Source organism: Caretta caretta, chromosome 7 (genome assembly GCF_965140235.1).
Source record: "Caretta caretta isolate rCarCar2 chromosome 7, rCarCar1.hap1, whole genome shotgun sequence".
Taxonomy (NCBI): Eukaryota; Metazoa; Chordata; order Testudines; family Cheloniidae; genus Caretta; species Caretta caretta.
In genome coordinates this window covers 33,865,982-33,885,487 of record NC_134212.1, presented here as the reverse complement: position 1 = coordinate 33,885,487, position 19,506 = coordinate 33,865,982, and the positions used below count along the sequence as shown (strand labels likewise).

Sequence of the window (19,506 nt, the reverse complement as noted above, 5' to 3'; positions counted from 1 at the left end):
TACTGAGTAGTAACAGCACCTGGAGGGGTTTGCTGCTTGCCACCAGTAAGGCATTGTGAGAGACAACCCAGGCTAGTTAGAAAAGGGGGCATAGTGCTCCCACAGTCCCAGGTTGCACCCTGGGGATCCTGTCACAGCTATGTATGTCAGTCAAGCAGCAAGCACCCCCCCCACACACGACAGACAACAAACTCACCCCAAGGGTCACATAGTCACTCCTCTGTCACCTGGAGAACTCCCTCACAAAACTCCTGTTAGCTGCTCCTGTCCACTAGCTCCTCCGGTCAGTTAGGAGCAGTATTTTTAAACCCTGTTCTCCCTGAGTAGCCCCGCCCCCTAGTTAAGAGTTGATAGATGCTAAAGGGGTTAAGGGATCAAAGCCTCATTAAGAAGCTCTCAGCCTTGCCTAGCAGGCCACTAGACTCAGGTCAGCACACGGATGCCCCAAACAAACAGACCACACTATATACGTCAGTCAAGCAGGGAACACACCACAAACACAAACACGCTTACCCGAAGGTCACGTAGTCGCTCCTGCGTCCCCTGGAGAACTCCCTCGCAAAACTCCCATTAGCTGCTCCTGGCCACTAGCTCGGAGGGAAGTATTTTCACACTTGTGGCGGCTGACAAAGACCAGCGTCGGTCTAAGCGTATATGTTAATTTTAGATTTCTACATCTGGACACCCCCATCGCACCCCGTGGCCCTGTCTCCACTTGCACTTATGTCGGCAAAACTTTTGTTGCTCAGGGGCGTGAAAAAAAACATACGTTTTGCCGGCATAAGTGCTCATGTGCACAGCGCTGTCAGCGGGAGACGCACTCGACATGGCTACTGCTGCTCGTTGAGTCGACGGGAGAGCTCTCTCCCATCGGCAGAACGCGGCTACGCGAGCACTCGGACGGTGGCGCAGGTGTATCGGTACAGCTGTAAGCTTGTAAGTGTAGACATGGGCAGGCAGCACAGCAGGAGGGGAAGGAGCTCTGCAGCACCAGGGCTTCCAGATCTGCAAGCCTGGGGCAGGAAAGAGGTAGAAGAGCAGCATTAGGGGTTGGAGTGTGGCTATTACTTACAGCACAGTAACACCAGGGACACCCATTGAGGTTACAGAGCCATTGCGCCAACCACGGCATAGATATACATTGAGAGGGAGCCCATGCTCCAAAGAGCTGTGTCTTTTTTCTCTTGTGGGAGGGGCAGGGCAACAAAAAATAAAATGCTGCATTGTTGTTTGCAGTGTTGTTGTAGCGGTCTTGGTCCCAGAATATGAGACAGACAAGGTGGGTGAGACATCATCTTTTATTGGCTCAACTTCCGTTGGTGAGAGAGACAAGCTTTCGAGTGCCACAGAGGTGAGGTGGAAAGGGAAACCAGTTCGTCCTCTGGATTCTTTAGAGAGGGTTCCTGGAGGGGGCTCCCAAGTCTCCGTCCTCCATGCTGCTATTTTGACTTTACCCAAAAATGGTAAAAAGGTTTCGTTCTGCCATCAGACCGTCAGTCCCTGAATTCCACTTTCCCTGTCTCCAACCGTGGCCAGTACCAGCTGTTTGACAGGAAGGTGCAAGAAGCCTTAGCATGGGCAATTGTGGAATAAGCTGTTCACAGGGGAAGTTTCTCCTCACCACTCAGGTCTATGAGAAAAGGCCCAATTTATAACCTGCCAAAACATCCCCGTGATCAACAAGAACAAAGGTCCTCTCCCAGGTTCTGCACCTCCATGTTCGCAGCACATGTGGGTAAGGCAGCTATCAGTCCCAGCAGCCCAGGGGACTTTTCTCTGGTCCCTGCCATTCTTGACTCCTCCACGGGACAGTTGGTTTCAAGAAAGAGTCTTTTATTAATTCCTCCCCATCCTCCACTTGCAGTCATCTGAATTCAGCCAAGAGCTGGTAACTGGGATGCCTCTAACAGAGCCACAGTTCAGCCAGAGCCAGCCATAGCTTGTCAGGAGCTGCAGATCTGTGGCTGATTTGTGCACCGTGTGGACATTTGACAGGAATTCAGAGATTCCAAGGCCAGAATTGACCATTCTGCTCATACAGTCTGATCTCCTGCGTAACATGGGCCAGAGCATTTCACCAGTGGTTTTTTACATCTGGCCCATCACTTCTGGCTGGGCTAGAGCACAAATTGTAGAGAGAGACACCCAGATGCGATGTAAACACTCCAAGTGATGGTGGATCCATCGAATTCCTAGGTCAGTTGTTCTGACGGCTAATTACCCCCTAAAAAATCTGCACTTTTTCCAGCCTGAATTTCTCCAGCTGTAGCTTCCAACCATTGGATCTCGTTCTGCCTTTGCCTGTGAGAGCAAAGAGCCCTCTCCCATCAGAAATCCTCTTGCCATGTAGATACTTATAGACGGTGACTTTACAGTCAACTCTTAACCTTCTGTTCATTAAGCTACACGGCTTGAGCTTCTCTGGTCTCTTACTGTATGACTCTGTGGCTGGACTTCTGCCTGCATTCTCTTTTTACTCCTGCAGCTGTTTCCTTTATTGTTGTTTTTAAACTTAAGGCAATAAACAGCCTCGATAAAGAACGTTAATTAAGTGTATCCCCCCCCCCCCAACAAAACTCCCCTGTTAGCTGCTTCTGTTCACTAGCTCCTCTGGTTGCTCAGGAACCGGTTTTTTAAAGCCCTGTTCTCCCTGAGTAGCCCCACCCCCTCGTTAAGGGGTGATGAGCGCTAAAGGGCTTGGGGGTAAAGCTGGATTGGGACGCGACACTCCAGGCGGCTGCTCCTTTCCAATTGCTCTGTAAAGATTAAACTATTTACCACCTCTCCAGGGAGCTTTGGGAGGAGAGTACATCATGCAGCGTGTGACGCTGCAGAGCTGTGAAGTGCTCAGTGAAGGAGTACTTGTGGCACCTTCGAGACCTACCAATTTATTTGAGCATGAGCTTTCCTGAGCTACAGCTCACTTCATTGGATGCATACCGTGTTTCCATCCGAGGAAGTGAGCTGTAGCTCACGAAAGCTCATGCTCAAATAAATTGGTTAGTCTCGAAGGTGCCACAAGTCCTCCTTTTCTTTTTGCAAAGACAGACTAACACGGCTGTTACTCTGAAACCTGTCGAAGTGCTCAGTATTACTCTCCTGTGAAAAGCTGGTTTGTGGGTTTGATGTACCCCGGGCAGGCGCTCAGTGAGAGAGCTTCTCCTCCCTTCCAGCGATTTGCTTTTCTACAAAAAGAAAAGGAGTACTAGTGGCACCTTAGAGACTAACCAATTTATTTGAGCATAAGCTTTCGTGAGCTACAGCTTACTTTACAGGAATGCATCCGACGAAGTGAGCTGTAGCTCACGGAAGCTCATGCTCAAATAAATTGGTTAGTCTCTAAGGTGCCACAAGTACTCCTTTTCTTTTTGCGAATACAGACTAACACGGCTGTTACTCTGAAATTTGTTTTTCTACCACGCTTTGAAATCACAGCCAGCAGGTGGCGCCAGAGCTCCACAGCCACGAGTAGAGGCAGCAGCGGCCAAAAGCGAAGCGAGCTCTGGAGACTGAGCAGAGCCGGCTGCCGGGACCCCCCCGCTGCAGTCTAAGGGGCTTGTCTACATGGGGGAATTGACTGGCCGCCTGTAAACAGAGAAACCTCTGCGCTGTAGCTCTTCCAGTGTAACCCCCCATGGAGGGAGCCACGTCCGGGGGGTGGGGGCTCCCCGGGTTCTGGCTGGGTCTTTGGGAGGAACCAGACACGCTCCCTGGCGGTGGGCAGAGGCCGAGTTGGAGCGAGTTTCTGCTGGGGGTGGTCCACCGGAGCCAGGGATCCTTCAGGTAATTTCTGTGCGGGGGAGAGACCCGCGGGTGGCCCGGCGGGGCCCTAAGGGGAGGGCAATGGAGAGGAGATTCCCAAGGAGGAAGGGGGAGTGAGTTCCTTTCCCTCCTCCGCTCTGTCACTGCGAACAAAGGACCGACGATCGCACCGCAGTTAGCTCCCGCCAAGCTCGCACGCACAAGACCAGGGCGTGTTCCCGCTCAATCACCGCCCCAAGTACACATCCCCTCACCACCAGTAGAGCGCATGCGCACTCAGATCCCCGCGCATTCCCTCATCTGCTGCGCTTGCAGGTTGCCGCTCAACCCGCCACCTCTTTGCGCATGTGCCTTCAGGCTGAAGTTCATCCCGCCACTTCTTCAGGCTCTCGCACAGTGCACCGCCTCCCTGCGCATGCGTACTCAGGTTGCCGCTCATTCGCCAACTCCCTCGTTGCACATGAGCGTTTGGCTTCCTTCGCTTTCAATGAGAAAGGGAGATTTCCCAGCATGCCCCTGGCTCTTGGGTATTTAAGTCCCGGCTGGGGGGAAGCTCGGCCATTTGCTCAGCTGCTGTTTGCTCGGGGTATGGGGTGAGTGGGGACGTGCCCTCTGTGGCCATGCGGCTCCGTTTCGGAAGCCCCTGCCCGGGGGCGGGCGGCTGCTGCTGCCCGCGGTTCCTCGGGGATTTGGGGAGGGGGTGACTCGGGCACCGGGCAGGGAGCTGCGTCCCGCAGGGTGGGAGGCGCGGGCAGGCTCCGCCGCCATGTTGCGAGCTATGGGGGGTGTGGAGCTGGGGGCCGGGTGCTGCGGTGAGGGAGCGCTGCGGAGGCTGGGGGCCCCACAGGCGACACGTAGCTTCGTGGTAGGGATTCGTGACCCGCCCCACATGTCGCCTCTGCGGCCCCCCCGAACCCTTTGCCTGCGGCCCTGCTCGCTGCCTCCTCCCCGCTGATTTCTCCTACAGCAACCCCGCGGAGCTCTCCCGGCGGGTCCGCCCGGTAGCCCAGGGAAACCCTCCCGCGCCGGCTGCTGCTCAGGAGGGCTGGAGCCCTGCAGTGACAAACCCGTCTGGAGCGCCGGCCGGGCTGGGAGTCTCCCCGCCCCCGGAGGAACGCTGTATTGGGCGGGGGCGACTTCACAGCTAGCGCCCTGGACAGTGGCTACGCGCCTCCGCCGCCTGTCCCCCGCCTACTGCTAGAGGCACCAGCCACGTGCGGCACCGCTCCTCCTCCAAGGGGTGCTCTCCCCCAGCTGAGCCACCTCTGGCCAGGGCCCCCTGGCAGTCAGATTGCTGGGACACAAGGCTTAGCCTCATCCTGCCCTTGCCCAGGAGTAGGCAGCCTGAAGGTCTTAGCCAGTGCTGTGGGCAGGAAGGGTGAGGAGTAGTTTCATGCCCGGGGGAGGAGGGGACGAGGCCTGTTCTTTCTATGATGAGACCTATCACAGACCTGTGCTGACAGCCTTGTGAGGACCCCAAATAAATCTGAGGAGAACAGACTTGCTCCCACCTCTGTGGCCAGGGGTTTGAAGGGCAGCCATGCCATGATGCTGGGGACCATGGGGGAGCTTGCCCATCTTGGGGTGTAGTTTAGAGCCCTGCCCACTTTGCCATGGGGAACATGTGTCCATTCCACGTTCCTAATGCTGTTTCTCTGTTTGCAGGGTTTAAACCTCTGGTGTGCTTGCTAGGTAAGTTACAAATGCCATCATGTATGCTGGAGCTTGTGTAGCTCTGGCTAGAGCTGCACCTCCCCTCCCATTCTCACTCCTTCCCAGGACTCAGCCCACCTCCCAGAGGCAGGTGTTCCTGGTATTTGGGACTCTTAAGGTGGCCCTGGGGTCCATGGTTAAATTTATAAGGCCATAGTGTCATACTGTCTGTGGTGTCTAAATGGCTGAAGTTCCCAGATGCTTGCCTGCTATAGCAGACTAACCAAGTAGTGGGGCATGCTACTGGGGAGGGAGGGGGTGTGGGGGGGTTTGACATGTTGCTGTTAATGCAGCATGTCATTGCTTTTAATTGGGTCCCTGGTCTTGGGAGTGGGGTGGTGCATGAAGTGAAAGTGCTGCAAAGATGATAAATGCTGAACTCTCTCTTTCTGAGGCTTCAGTGGAGAAAATCTTTACCAGATTCTGAGTGGCACTGCCCTTAGCTCAGGTAGGTGTGGATCACATTTAGGCCCCTGTGGCCTGGTGCTTCAGCCCTGCTGGGAGGGGCAGGCCCTTGTGGAACAGCACCAGAAGAGAGCATATGCCCACATTGCCCTTAACATGGGGAGTGGGTAGGCCAGGTTGTATGACTCTGCTCCTACAAGAGCAACATTGCATGACTGCATGTTAAGGTTCATGTCTCTCTTCTCTAAGGCATGGGTCTTACCAGTCATGTGCATCTGCAGCCTCTCAACGGGTGAGTAGTTGAGCTTTCTCAATCTCTGATGAAAAGATACATAGAACATGGGGTGGTCTACACAGGGGAAACCAGCTCCATTACACCATGTCTAGGGTGCAGCTGTCTTCCCTAATGTTGCTGGGGTGGGAGCAGGGATACACACTGTTGCCTTGGGGCTTAAGTGGAGCCTCATCCACTGACCCACTTGTCTGCTAGGTGGGTCTCCTGTCTGAAACAGCCTTAACTCTCCAAGTATGCATCCCTCTTAGACCAGCGGAAGCTGTGTGCCCTGCTCGGATCAATGGCTGGGCAGGATGGAGGGGGATGGTCAGTGCTGGCTTAGGATCTGTATGTATTGGAGTGATCCAAACTTCCGCTCCCTCCTGCTCACTGCAACAGTGCTGTCTCCAATGTCTTGGGTTTTTAGTAAATGATCGTGTGAGCTAGAGCAGCATCTAGTTTTTTTTCCCCTCTAAGGATGGGGATTTGTGGTTCCATGAATGGCTCTGACCTGTGTGCCTGGCAGCTCAATCCTCTATCCAGCTTGAGGACTGCTGCAGTGGTTAATCAGTGCAGGCTGCAATGTGGGAGTATTTCCCATGGACCCAGTCAGGCTTCTGCTCCCTTGCTGTTCAGTGATGAATACAAACAGACAAGCATATGGCTGAGTGTCTGTGATGCCAGCTTACTTCTGAGAACTTGGAGATCATCCCTGGGGAGGGATTTTTTGGTCTAGTAATAGGGTTAATCTGCCCCTTCTGTTTCAGGTTACCCCTACCCCTAGATGGAGTCCAGCCTCATATACAGGTAGGATTGGGATTTATTGATCTCTGTGGGGCTGGAAGGCCTACCCTGCTAAGGCTGTGTGTGTGTGTGCTGAGCACTCCCATCTGGGTATATCAGTGCCCAGCTCCCTTGCCAGGTGATCTGAACTAGTTCCTCTGAAAAGTTTTGAAGAACATTGGTCAATAAGCATGTTAGAGTTCTGATGGCAGCTGGCCCTTGGGTGGAAGATGCTGCACATTCAGACACCTGTCTCACAGGGCTCTCTGCTTTCCCTCTAGGTGAACTCATCCTGGGGGTGAATGCCTGTCTCAGGTAAATGCATCTCCTACACAGTGTCCCTAGCATAGTAGGGCCTGGCCAGTTCCCCTTCTGTAGCTCTGGGATGGGCCATTACTTTGACAGTTGACAAGTGGCAGTTTGAAAGGATGACACCACGTTAGCTGGACGACACTTGTCTCATGGCATTTAGTTACCAAAGCCCTGATCAAACTGCTCTGGCCCTGCTCCAATGAGCTGTGCTCTGTTCCTGTGCTCACTGACCCAATTCTTCTCTTCTCTGTACAGGTGAGATGCCTTGATCTGGAAAGGGTGAGTGACCTACACAGTCCTAGCTTCCCCTCTGCCCACTGTCCCAATGAGGAAATTTGTGCCATCTTACTGTCTGTCTTGGTACCAGAACCTGCAAAGGTGAACCCACTGGTACCTGCAGCATGAGAGGAGGAGAACATGCTCCAAGAGGAACAGTCTGATGGGACATTGGGCTGGGTCTGGCATTGATTCCTGGGTGTAATGGCTGATTAACCTGTGCTGTAACACTGTGCTCTGCACACCGCCATCTCAGGCAGGAGCAGCACCCTGTAAAACAACAAGGGGAGAGGGATGTAGCCAGAGCATCTTGTATATGAGCAGTGTGGTGATGAATACCACTGAGCAGAGAGAAAATACCACTCAGATGCTCTGGTTCTTTTCAGGTGCCTGGAGTGAGTCTTAGCCAGCTTCTGATCCAGCTACCCAGGTAAGGATACACATCAGATAATCAGCTGATGATGGGTGGGGCTCAGTCCTAGCTGCCTGTTCCCACTGACATGATGAATTCACTTTGGAATCTCGTTCGGCTGAACACTGCTGTTGAGACTTTGACCCTGAGGCTTTGTGACGAACAGGCTGCAGGCTTTGCCTTATCAGGGATACAAAGTTAGAATTCAGGGCCTCAGGATTCAGATCAAATAACCTCTCCTCCCCTAGATTAAAGATGCAGGAGTAGATGGTTCTACTGCACTGAGTGATGGGTAAGTGCCCTTCACCTCTCTCCAGGGCTCTTTGCAAATGTCCCTTGCATAGAAGCATGTGTAAGAGACCAGATGCTGCAAATGCCACTGGGATCAACGTTTCCTCCCTGAACAACTGGGACAAGGGGCGCGGGGGGAGTATAGCTTCATGGTGGTGTCAGGGTGCCAGCTCTGGGTGTGAGAAACTGTTGTGGTAGTGCCAAGGGGGCCTAGTCAGCACCCCATTGTGGCAGGCATGGCACAGTGCTGTCTTGTGGGGTAAGAGGTGCTCACTGCAGTTTTAATGATGAGCCAAACTAGCTCACTTTGATTTAATATAAACATGAAAATATTTGAACAACTGAGAAACTGCACAGAGCTGGGGTGAGTTTGGGGCATCTGTGCTGGGGAGTAGCTGACTCTGTTGTCCTGTTCCAACAGGTAGCCAGAGGCCTGGGGTCAGAAGTGCCTGGAATGTTGAGTGAGTGATGGGCCTGTGGGTGTAAAGGAGGGATGGGCAAGGGGGAGCTAAGCAGAGACCACACCTGCCCCTGGCTGTAAACTGAATGGCAAGCTCTGCCCTGTGGCAGGGGTCCTGTCCCATTCTCCAGCTCCTCAGTGATAAGACCCCTACTGCCCCAGTCTGATCCCCGTGACTGAGTGGTTCCCTCTGAGGCCAGGAGCCTGGCAGCAGTGTTGGTTGAGAACATGGTTGCTTGCTCCTTGCCCAGTCCTCCAACAGCTATTTTTTCTGTTTCAGGAGCCTTTGAATTCCTGCCAGGGGATGGGCAGTCAACTGGTGGAGCTGCAGGTAAGCTGAGAAGCACCAGCTGGAAAGGGACTGGTAGAGAGGAGCTCTGCTCCCTCCATAGCAATACAGGTGGGGGTGGCCTGGGTTGTGGGTGAGAGGTGGGGTAGGTGCCATGTCCTGATGAGGAAAGCAGGTCATGTCTTACTGTCCATGCTGGTCCAGAACCTGCCAAGGTTGAACCCACTGGGCCGGTGGAGAGAGAGGAGGAGACTCTGTTTCAAAAGGAACTGTCTGATGGGACTTTGGCAGCATTGGGATGATGAGTGGGGTACGCCGTGGGAAGTGGCTCTCCTGCAGTTCTCTGCTTGTTTCTCATAGGGCTGCCTGGAAGCACACTCATCTGAGCACAGCGGGTGAGTGTAATTGCCACTGACTCTGTACTTGCCCCCTGTGTGCTGACCCTCTCCCATCTCCAGGGATGAGCTGTCATTCTCCTTGTGGTGCCTTCTGCTGGAATAAACTAGTTCCACCTCCATGATGATCCTTCCCTCAGGCAAGAGGTTGAGCATATGATGAGCACTTACCGCCCCAGTCTGATGCTGGTGACTGACTGGTACTTTCTGAAGCTTGACCCTGGGGGTCCCTGTCTGCCCCTGGCTGGGAGCACTGCTCTCATCAGTCTCCTTCTCTCCTGCAGGTTGAAGTGTGCAGACCAGATGCAGCTTTGCCATCACCCCTCCCTCCAGGAGGAAGAGCTCTCCCTGCTGAGCTGTGACAAACCCAGCAGCAGCTTGGTGTTGGCCGGGGCAGTCAGCCCCTTAGTGTGTGGTTCTCTGTGTAGTGACTGTTAAATAAAACATCTCTGCACAGACCAGCTGGAGCCTTGGTATCATGATGGGCCTCAGTGTGTGTTGCAAGGCCTCCCAGGGGTGTGGGAAGGCCTGGTGTCATGCTGGGGAGCAGGGACAGTTACTAGGTGGAATTGGGGCCCTGCTCACCTATACCTGCAGTGGGGGGTCACAGCTCCCTGGACAAAGCTTAGAGGGGGGTCTCTCCATGCCAGCTGGTCCATGGGGCTCCTTCCTGTCTCCACAAGGGGCAGAGTTGCTGGTTTCTGCCTAGGTGGCCCTGTATGCCATGGACAGCTGAGGCAGGACACTAAATGCACCCACTCAGCCCTTGCATAGCCTGAAGTTATAGAGCTTACAATAGCAGGGTTGCAGGCACCTCCCTGCCCCTGTTTCTGGTAGTGTGCTGAGCAGGAGCAATGCCTGTACCTGGCTGCTGTGTGACAGGGCTGGAATGGGGATCTTCACTGTGATACCTTATGAGTGTCATGCTGAAGGGACTCCTGGCATGTCTTCAGTCCCCCATTAGTCACTCTTCCCTCCCCCAAAGCCCTAGAACTGACCTGTGTGCTGGCACAGGCAGGTGAGTTTAAGACACTCCTCTTGGCTCACTCAGCTTTAATTGAGTGGGTGAGCTGGTGGAACTGGGCCACAGGTCTGTCCTAGATCACCTGTGTCTGTTTGCTCAGGGTGCTCCACTTCCTGTCAAGGCTTCTTGGATATCCCTATGGTGCAGAGCTATATCTCCCTTCTCCAGGGTATTAACCCTCATGCCCCGGAGTGGGAGCATAATACAACCTACCTTACAAGCACAAAGGGGTGGAGTCCTGCTTGGGTACAGCTGAGAGCAGAACCCTAGTTCACAGCACTAACTGCCCATCCACTTCTTGGACTTGTTATGTGAGGGGCTGTAGTAGGATGGCACAGTAGCTGAGCTGGTTCTAAGCAGCTGCACAGATCCAACCACATGGAGGTGCCATCTAATATGGATTGGGTACTTCTGCAATGGCAGGCTTGCAACTCTCTGCAGCGTAGCTGTATGAGCCAGAGCTGAGCAAGGCCCTGACCCTCATACAGCAGCTCCTAGTTCTGCCTCTGATGCTGAGTGAAGGATGTGGTGTAGCGGTGTTTGTCTCAGGATATTAGACAAGGTGGGTGAGGTAATTGTGATTGGTTTGGTCAGAGATCCCCTTCGGACTGTCACATGGTGTGCTGAAATTACCTGAGCACTTTTTCCCTGCCAGCTTGGGACTCTAGAACCCTGCCTTGTTAAGCCAGACATGCTAGCCTGCTGCAACACAGACCCAGGTCTGGTCCATGCCCCCACAACTGCAGACTTTAACTAAAAGCTGCTCAGCAGGTTACTGATCTCCAGCACCCAGACACCCACCAGTTCCCAGTGGGATCCAAACCCCAAATAACTTTTACTTTGTATAAAGTTTATATGGGGTAAACTCATAAATTGCCCTCTATAATGCTGATAGATATGCATAGCTGTTTGCTTCTCCAGGTATTAATCACTTACTGTGTTTTCATTAATAAACAAGTGATTTTATTAAATATAACAAGTAGGATTAAATGGTTTCAAGTAATAGAACAAAGTAAGTCATCAAGCAAAATAAAGCAAAACCATGCAAGTCTAAGCTGAATACATTAAGAAACTGTTTACAGGTAATATCTCGCACTCTGATGTTCCAATAAGCTTCTTTCACAGACTAGACTCCTTCCTAGTCTGGGCCCAATCCTTTCCCTGGTACAGTACTTGTTCGTTCTAGCAGACATCTCTGGTGGTAAGCAGGGGTTTTCTCATGACTGGCAGCCCCTTTGTCCTGCTCCACCCCCTTTTATAGCTTTAGCCCAAGGTGGGAATCTTTTGTCTCTCTGGGTCCCCACCCCTCCTTCTAAATTTAAAAGTACTGAGTGAGTTTGGGGGGGCGGAGGGTGAGAGAACCTGGATTTATGCTGGAAATGGCCCAACTTGATTATCATACACATTGTAAGGAGAGTGGGGTGGGAGGAGGTATTGTTTCATGGTCTCTGTATATAATGTTTTCTGCGGTTTCCACTGTATGCATCCGTTGAAGTGAGCTGTAGCTCACGAAAGCTTATGCTCAAATAAATTGGTTAGTCTCTAAGGTGCCACAAGTACTCCTTTTCTTTTTGTGAATACAGACGCACACAACTGCTAATCTGAAACCTATCAGTAATACAAGTTTATCTTATTCTAACTTCGGACAGAGAAATAATACATGCAAACGAATAGGATGAACACACAGTAGATTAGAAGAATTGTAATACCTTACAAGAGACTTTCTGCATAAAGCATATCCTGTTACATTATATTCATAAGCATATTTTCATAAAGCATAGGGAGTGCAACATCATAGTAATATCTTACTGGACAATTTCTCTGTTTAAGAGAAGCTATTAAGCCCAACTTCAGGGTCAGGGAGACTTTCCTCCCTTGTATTTAGTCTGGGCCCAGCCTGCTCCAGGACCACGGAGGAGTCCATGCCTATGATGGGTGGGGTCCTCTGCCTGAACCCTGGCTGGGAAGCTGTGAGATCTGTGTTCCAAGAGCTGCCTGGGGCAGGTGTGAGGCCTTGCCTAGGCTGTGTCATGCTACGGCTGAAGCATGGCTTCTACAGCACCATCAGCTTGTAGAGAAGAAAGAGCTGTCTGTGGGATGGGGCCAAGCTCCTCCTGCTGGGCTGACTCCTTTGGGTGCCTGACATGCTTAGAGCTAGGATGGGCCCCCCCCTCATGCTGAAGAAATTCTGTCTTGCACATGCTATAGAGCATTAGGGGTCTCTCCCTGCCCCCTCAAGCTACAGGGGAGGGGGGAGTGTTGACCTGGGAATGTGCCCTGGGGATGGGAGACCTGAGAGCCTGTCACCTGAGCCAGGAGGGGGAGGGGGAGGTAACACCTCTGCCCGGGAATGTGAACAGAGGCTGCAGCAGGGAACCTGCTGGGTGGGGTTAGTTGGCAGTTTGGGAGGCTGGGGAGAGGAACACAGGGAACCCCAGGGCTGGGGTCTAAGCTCCCTGCTCCCCCAGAAGGACGTGATCGAGGGGTCCTGGTTGTACCCACAAGCTCTGTTGTGGACTGTGTTCCTGTTGTCCAATAAACCTTCTGTTTTACTGGCTGGCTGAGAGTCTCAGTGGATCCCAGGAAGAGGGGTGCAGGGCCTGGACTCCCCCACACTCCGCGACAACTGGTGGCAGCGGTGGGATCTACTGCACCCCGTGAACGGCGCTTCCTGCAGTAAGTGACTGGGGAACAGTAAAACGAAGGGGAATTGACGGGGACCAGGCGTGCTGAAGATTCAGAGAGAGACGGTTTCGGGGGGCGGCTAACCCCTGGGAATGTGTGACCAGAGAGAAAGACTTTTGCAGTAACAGGGTCCCCCGGGGGATTGCAGCGAGCGGTCCCAGGGGCGGAGGAGTCTGCAGCTCGACCCTGGCAAAGAGGTGGTGACCTCAAGAAGGACTGGCACACTAAGGGCTTTTCCTGGAAACCGTGGGAAGCTGCCCGGCCTGCGAGTGGCCAGCAGGGAGATGTACGCTAAACGCCTTAAGAGTGACCTGGTGGAGCTGTGCAGGCAGAGGGGGCTGCGCATCGGGAGGTCCACCAAGGAACAACTGATTGCCCAGTTGGAGGAGAGGGATCGCTTGGATGACCCGATCCCTGTCCCTGAGGGGAGCCGCCCGGCAGACGCAGCGTGGGCCCCGGGGCCTGACCGGGCTGGGAGGGGTCAGACTGCTGCCGAGGACATCCCGAGACCCTTCCTACCTATGCCTGGGGGAGGGGTTGGGGGAAGCCCAGCGAATACCGAGGGCACCCTGACCCCAGCACCCAGCAGGGGATCCTCCCGGCGGAGCTCCCCATCCCTGGAGCGGAGGCGGCTGGAATGGGAGAGGGAGATGAAAATGAGGGAGCTGGAGGATCATGAAAAACAACGTCAACATGAGGAGAAACAACGTCAACATGAGCGTCAGGAGAAGGAGAGGGAACGTCAGGAGAAGGAGAAACAAAGACAGCATGAACTGGAGCTGGCCAGGCTGAAGAGCAGTGGGGCCCCGGCTGTGGTGAATGAGGGGGGACCCAAGACTGCAAGGAACTTTGATAAGTGCTTCCTGGCCCAGCGGAAGGAGGGGGAGGACATAGATAGCTTCCTGACGGCCTTTGAGAATGCCTGTGAGCTGCACAGGGTTGACCCTGCAGACAGGCTCCAGTTTCTCACCCCCTTACTGGACCCCAAAGCCGTGGAGGTGTACAGCCGGATGACAGGGCCGGAGGCAGGGGACTATGAACTGTTCAAACAGGCCCTGCTCCGTGAGTTTGGGCTGACCCCCGAGATGTACCGGAGAAGGTTCCGGAGTCAGCGTAAAACGCCTGAGGTCACCTACCTACAACTGGCCAACCGGATGCAGGGATATGCCCGCAAGTGGACAGCGGGGGCCCGAGCTAAAGAGGACCTGCTTGACCTAATTGTACTGGAGCAACTGTATGAACAGTGCCCTTCCGACCTGAGGCTGTGGTTGGTGGACAAAAAGCTCGAGAACCCCCAGCACGCAGGGCAGCTGGCCGACGAGTTTGTGAACAGTCGGTCAGGGGGTAGCCGGGAGGAGTCCCAAAAGAACAGGCCCCCCCCCGATGCAGAGAGAGAGTCACCAGGGGGCCTCCCAGCGGGGAAATAGGGAGAACCCCCTCCCAAGGGGAACGCCTGGCGTCGGGCCCCTCCGACCCGCTCGAGGGGACCAACGTGACCTGAGCTGCTATCACTGTGGCCAGAGAGGCCACATACGGTCCCAGTGCCCTGGGCTCAGGGACAAACTGAGCAGACCCAACCTACCCAGGGTTAATTGGGTAGGGACCCAGCTGGACGAGGGGCAGACGACCCAGGAAAGGGGGCCTACCAGTTTACCACCTGCTCAGGAGGGAAGAGTACCCCAGGCCAGCTCCACCAGAGGGCTGGAGGCTCTGGACTCAGGGCGCTCAGTTTACAGGGTGGGCGCGGGGCTGTCCCTCCGGAGAGAGTGCCTTGTTCCCCTGGAGGTGGATGGGAGGAAGGTCAATGGATACTGGGATACGGGCGCGGAGGTGACGCTGGCCCGGCCCGAGGTGGTGGCCCCAGATCGGGTGGTGCCCAACACCTACCTGACCCTGACAGGGGTGGGCGGGACCCCATTTAAGGTGCCCGTGGCAAGGGTACACCTGAAATGGGGGGCCAAGGAGGGCCCCAAGGATGTGGGGGTACACCACCATTTGCCCACTGAAGTTTTGATGGGGGGAGACCTAGAGGACTGGCCAAGCAAGCCCCAGACCGCCCTGGTTGTGACCCGTAGCCAGAGCCGGCGAGGGCCACTGCTCCCTGACCTCGGGGAGGGTACCACACCGGAGGCGCAGGACCCTACCCTGGTGGGAAGGGAGGGCCGAGGGGCACGGCTCAGAGAGGCTGAGGCCTCAGACCTGGCCACTGAGGGGGAACCGGTCCCCATCCCTTCCCCAGCCGCTGAGTTCCAGGCCGAGTTGAGGAAAGATCCCTCCTTGCGGAAGCTCAGGGACCTGGCCGACCTCGGTGTGGTACGGACCATGAGGAGAGGTTGCCAGGAGAGGTTCTTGTGGGAGAAGGGGTTCCTGTACCGAGAATGGGCTCCCACAAGGGAAGTAGAGTCCTGTGGGATCAGGAGGCAGCTGGTGGTCCCCCAGAAGTATCGCCGCAAGCTCCTGTACCTGGCCCATGACATCCCCCTCGCAGGGCACCAGGGAATCCGGCGCACCCGGCAGAGGTTGCTACAGAACTTTTACTGGCCCGGGGTCTTTACCACGGTCCGGCAGTATTGCCGATCCTGTGACCCCTGTCAGAGGGTGGGGAAGGCCCGGGACAAGGGGAAAGCGGCTTTGAGACCTTTGCCCATCATAGAGGAGCCTTTCCAGAAGGTGGCCATGGACATCGTGGGGCCTCTCAGCAAGACGACCCGGTCGGGGAAGAAATACATTCTGGTGGTGGTAGATTTTGCCACCCGCTACCCCGAGGCAGTGCCCTTAGCTTCCATTGAAGCAGACACCGTGGCCGATGCGCTCCTGACCATTTTCAGCCGAGTGGGGTTCCCCAAGGAAGTCTTGACAGACCAAGGCTCCAACTTCATGTCGGCCCTGCTCCGGTGCTTGTGGGAGAAATGTGGGGTCCGGCACGACTGGGCCTCAGCTTATCACCCCCAGTCCAACGGGCTGGTGGAGAGGTTTAACGGGACGCTAAAGATGATGCTGAAAACCTTTATGAACCAGCACCCGCAGGATTGGGACAAGTACTTACCTCACCTGCTGTTCGCGTACAGGGAGGTGCCCCAGGAGTCTACCGGATTTTCGCCTTTCGAACTGTTATATGGAAGGAGGGTGAGGGGCCCCCTGGACCTGATGAGAGACGAGTGGGAGGGGAAGGCCACTCCCGATGGAGAGTCAGTGGTGGAGTATGTCCTGATCTTCCGAGAGAGACTGGCTGAACTCATGGGCCTGGCCAGGGAGAATCTGGCCAGAGCCCAGAAGAAGCAGAAGGTCTGGTATGACCGCACGGCAAGGGCCCGTGCCTACGCCACCGGGGATCCGGTGATGGTTCTCATCCCAGTGAGAAAGAACAAACTACAGGCCGCCTGGGAGGGCCCTTTCAAGGTCGTCAAGCAGCTCAATGAGGTAAACTATGTGGTGGAGCTGTCGAACCGGGCACACCACCGCCGGGTGTACCATGTGAATATGATGAAGCCATATTATGCCAGGGGGAATGTGGTGTTGGCCGTGTGTGGACAGTGGGAAGAGCAGGGAGATGACCCTTTAGTAGATCTATTCCCTGGGACCAGAGCTGGTTCCCCCCCTGGAAACAATCCCCCTCTCGGATCAGCTAACCCCTGCCCAGCAAGCTGAGGTCAGGGGGGTGCTGCATCCGTACCGACAGCTGTTTTCCAACCAGCCTGGACGCACTAATCTGACTGTCCACCGGGTGCAGACAGGGTCGCACCCGCCGATAAGATGCTCCCCCTTCCGAGTCACAGGGAAAACTGCTCAGGACCTGGAAAGAGAGGTCCGGGACATGCTGGCTTTGGGGGTGATCCAGCCATCTGCCAGCCCTTGGGCCTCGTCGGTGGTGCTGGTCCCCAAAAAGGACGGGTCGGTCCGGTTCTGCGTGGACTATCGGAAGCTCAATGCCATCACTGTATCTGATGCCTACCCCATGCCCAGGCCGGACGAGCTCCTAGACAAACTGGGAGGAGCTCGGTACCTTACCACCATGGACCTTACAAAGGGCTACTGGCAAGTGCCGCTGGATGCAGATGCCCGACTGAAATCGGCCTTTATCACCCCTCTGGGGCTCTATGAGTTCCTGACCCTGCCTTTCGGCCTCAAGGGAGCGCCGGCCACCTTCCAACGCCTGGTGGACCAGCTCCTGAGGGGGATGGAGAGTTTTGCCGTGGCGTATATTGATGACATCTGTGTCTTTAGCCAGACCTGGGAGGACCACGTGTCCCAGGTTAGACAAGTGCTGGACCGACTCCAGGGGGCTGGGCTGACTGTAAAAGCGGAGAAGTGCAAGGTGGGGATGGCGGAAGTGTCTTACCTGGGCCATCGGGTGGGGAGCGGCCGCCTAAAGCCGGAACCAGCCAAGGTGGAGGTGATCAGAGACTGGCCCGCTCCCCACACCAAAAAGCAGGTCCAAGCCTTTATTGGGATGGCAGGATACTACCGAAGATTTGTGCCCCACTTTAGCGCCATAGCCACCCCCATCACTGAGCTATGCAAGAAGGGGAAGCCAGACAAGGTGGTCTGGACCGAGCAGTGCCAGGTGGCTTTCCGGGCGCTGAAGGAGGCTCTGGTCAGTGGCCCAGTTCTGGCGAACCCGGACTTTGACAAGGCCTTTGTGGTGTTCACCGACGCCTCCGACACGGGACTGGGGGCGGTGTTAATGCAGGAGGATGAAAAGGGGGAGAGACACCCCATCGTGTACCTGAGCAAGAAGTTGCTACCCCGGGAGCAACACTACGCGGCCATCGAGAAGGAGTGCCTGGCCATGGTGTGGGCCCTCAAGAAACTAGAGCCCTATCTCTTCGGGCGGCACTTCACCGTGTACACCGACCACTCTCCCCTGACCTGGCTGCACCAGATGAAAGGAGCCAACGCCAAGCTCCTGAGATGGAGCCTGCTCCTGCAGGATTACGACATGGACGTGGTCCACGTGAAGGGAAGTGCCAACCTGATAGCGGATGCGCTGTCCCGGAGAGGGGGCCCCGAACTTCCCCAGGTCACTGGTCACAGTGACCCCGCTCAGTTCAGTCTCGAAGGGGGGAGAGATGTGACGAAGTGACTCAGCAGGGAGGGGGGAGTGTTGACCTGGGAATGTGCCCTGGGGATGGGAGACCTGAGAGCCTGTCACCTGAGCCAGGAGGGGGAGGGGGAGGTAACACCTCTGCCCGGGAATGTGAACAGAGGCTGCAGCAGGGAACCTGCTGGGTGGGGTTAGTTGGCAGTTTGGGAGGCTGGGGAGAGGAACACAGGGAACCCCAGGGCTGGGGTCTAAGCTCCCTGCTCCCCCAGAAGGACGTGATCGAGGGGTCCTGGTTGTACCCACAAGCTCTGTTGTGGACTGTGTTCCTGTTGTCCAATAAACCTTCTGTTTTACTGGCTGGCTGAGAGTCTCAGTGGATCCCAGGAAGAGGGGTGCAGGGCCTGGACTCCCCCACACTCCGCGACAGGGCCCCCCCCTCATGCTGAAGAAATTCTGTCTTGCACATGCTATAGAGCATTAGGGGTCTCTCCCTGCCCCCTCAAGCTACAGAGATGCTGGCTTGGCACCTGAACTGTGTGGGATGCCTTTAGCCAAAGCTGCCTGGGTATAGCAATCTCCCCTGTGGGCAGAGCTGTGAATCACCAGCTCTCTTCCTCCCAACTCAGACTTTGCTGGGGAGCCCCTACAGCTGGCCATCTGGCTGACGTGTTCCTGGGTGCAGTAGATGCTGTGAGCAGGGAGGGTTAACCTGTCTGATCCTGTCACAACAGCTGCCTGCCTGGCCTTGGGGAGCCCAGGATTAGCTGAGGCAAACTCCCACCTCAGCCAACCCTGCTGCTAAAAGGGGCCTTGGCAGCGAGCCCTTGGACTCTCATCTGTCAGGGCAGAACTAAGTAGCTGAGACCTGCTCACCAGGGTGGCAGCCGCTCTGTGGGAGGGGAGCTAGCTATGCCAGCATACTCTCTCCTGCAGCAGCGGGCACTGTGTCTGCCTGAGCAGGCCCCTACGAGCTCATTACACACACACACACCCCACTCCCCAGAGGCACCTGCAGGGCTGCATGGGCAGTGGGGACCTGGAGCTGCTAAGCCAACACACCTGCCTTTGCTTTGATGTCACCAGGCCATTCCAGGAGGCGGAGGGTGTGGGTGAGCTCTGTGTCTGGGCCATGTGCCCTGGGGGGTGCTGCCTGCCCAGCCCTGCTCCCCTGGCACTGCTCTGCCCACCTTTCCTGGCCACACTGTGGTGCAGCCTGCCCCACCCTGACAGCTAGCAGCAAGAACACAGCTTATGCACAGGCTCTGGGAAGCAGGAACCTGAAAGGCCACTGGTCTTGCTCTGGCTTTGCTGAGACCCCCATGCTGTGCTGGGTCTGATGGGAGGAACTTGACCCTGCAGAGGAGGGGCCTGGACAGACTGT

The 19,506-nt window shown here is 55.4% G+C and overlaps 1 long non-coding RNA gene and 9 other non-coding genes across 12 annotated transcripts; all 10 read left to right on the top strand.

The window, feature by feature from the left end:
• The first annotated feature begins 4,303 nt into the window (after positions 1-4,303).
• LOC142072698 (uncharacterized) lies at positions 4,304-9,831 on the top strand. Of its 3 annotated transcripts, XR_012669263.1 has the most exons (12): positions 4,304-4,355; positions 5,428-5,454; positions 6,130-6,172; positions 6,922-6,961; positions 7,219-7,252; positions 7,505-7,528; positions 7,912-7,955; positions 8,186-8,229; positions 8,650-8,689; positions 8,969-9,019; positions 9,338-9,372; positions 9,657-9,831. It is a non-coding gene; the product is annotated as an uncharacterized LOC142072698 (long non-coding RNA). The 3 variants fall into 3 exon arrangements; XR_012669265.1 differs by lacking the exon at positions 7,219-7,252; XR_012669264.1 differs by lacking the exon at positions 7,505-7,528.
• On the top strand, positions 5,832-5,907 carry LOC125640717 (small nucleolar RNA SNORD26). The gene has a single exon (XR_007357870.1). It is a non-coding gene; the product is annotated as a small nucleolar RNA SNORD26 (small nucleolar RNA).
• Positions 6,785-6,853, top strand: LOC125640716 (small nucleolar RNA SNORD27). The gene has a single exon (XR_007357869.1). It is a non-coding gene; the product is annotated as a small nucleolar RNA SNORD27 (small nucleolar RNA).
• LOC125640715 (small nucleolar RNA SNORD28) lies at positions 7,072-7,148 on the top strand. The gene has a single exon (XR_007357868.1). It is a non-coding gene; the product is annotated as a small nucleolar RNA SNORD28 (small nucleolar RNA).
• LOC125640722 (small nucleolar RNA SNORD22) lies at positions 7,570-7,695 on the top strand. The gene has a single exon (XR_007357874.1). It is a non-coding gene; the product is annotated as a small nucleolar RNA SNORD22 (small nucleolar RNA).
• On the top strand, positions 8,022-8,091 carry LOC125640719 (small nucleolar RNA SNORD30). Its single transcript, XR_007357871.1, has one exon. It is a non-coding gene; the product is annotated as a small nucleolar RNA SNORD30 (small nucleolar RNA).
• Positions 8,508-8,578, top strand: LOC125640714 (small nucleolar RNA SNORD29). The gene has a single exon (XR_007357867.1). It is a non-coding gene; the product is annotated as a small nucleolar RNA SNORD29 (small nucleolar RNA).
• LOC125640721 (small nucleolar RNA SNORD31) lies at positions 8,820-8,886 on the top strand. The gene has a single exon (XR_007357873.1). It is a non-coding gene; the product is annotated as a small nucleolar RNA SNORD31 (small nucleolar RNA).
• Positions 9,135-9,259, top strand: LOC125640723 (small nucleolar RNA SNORD22). The gene has a single exon (XR_007357875.1). It is a non-coding gene; the product is annotated as a small nucleolar RNA SNORD22 (small nucleolar RNA).
• On the top strand, positions 9,522-9,589 carry LOC125640720 (small nucleolar RNA SNORD31). The gene has a single exon (XR_007357872.1). It is a non-coding gene; the product is annotated as a small nucleolar RNA SNORD31 (small nucleolar RNA).
• Positions 9,832-19,506: the final 9,675 nt, after the last annotated feature.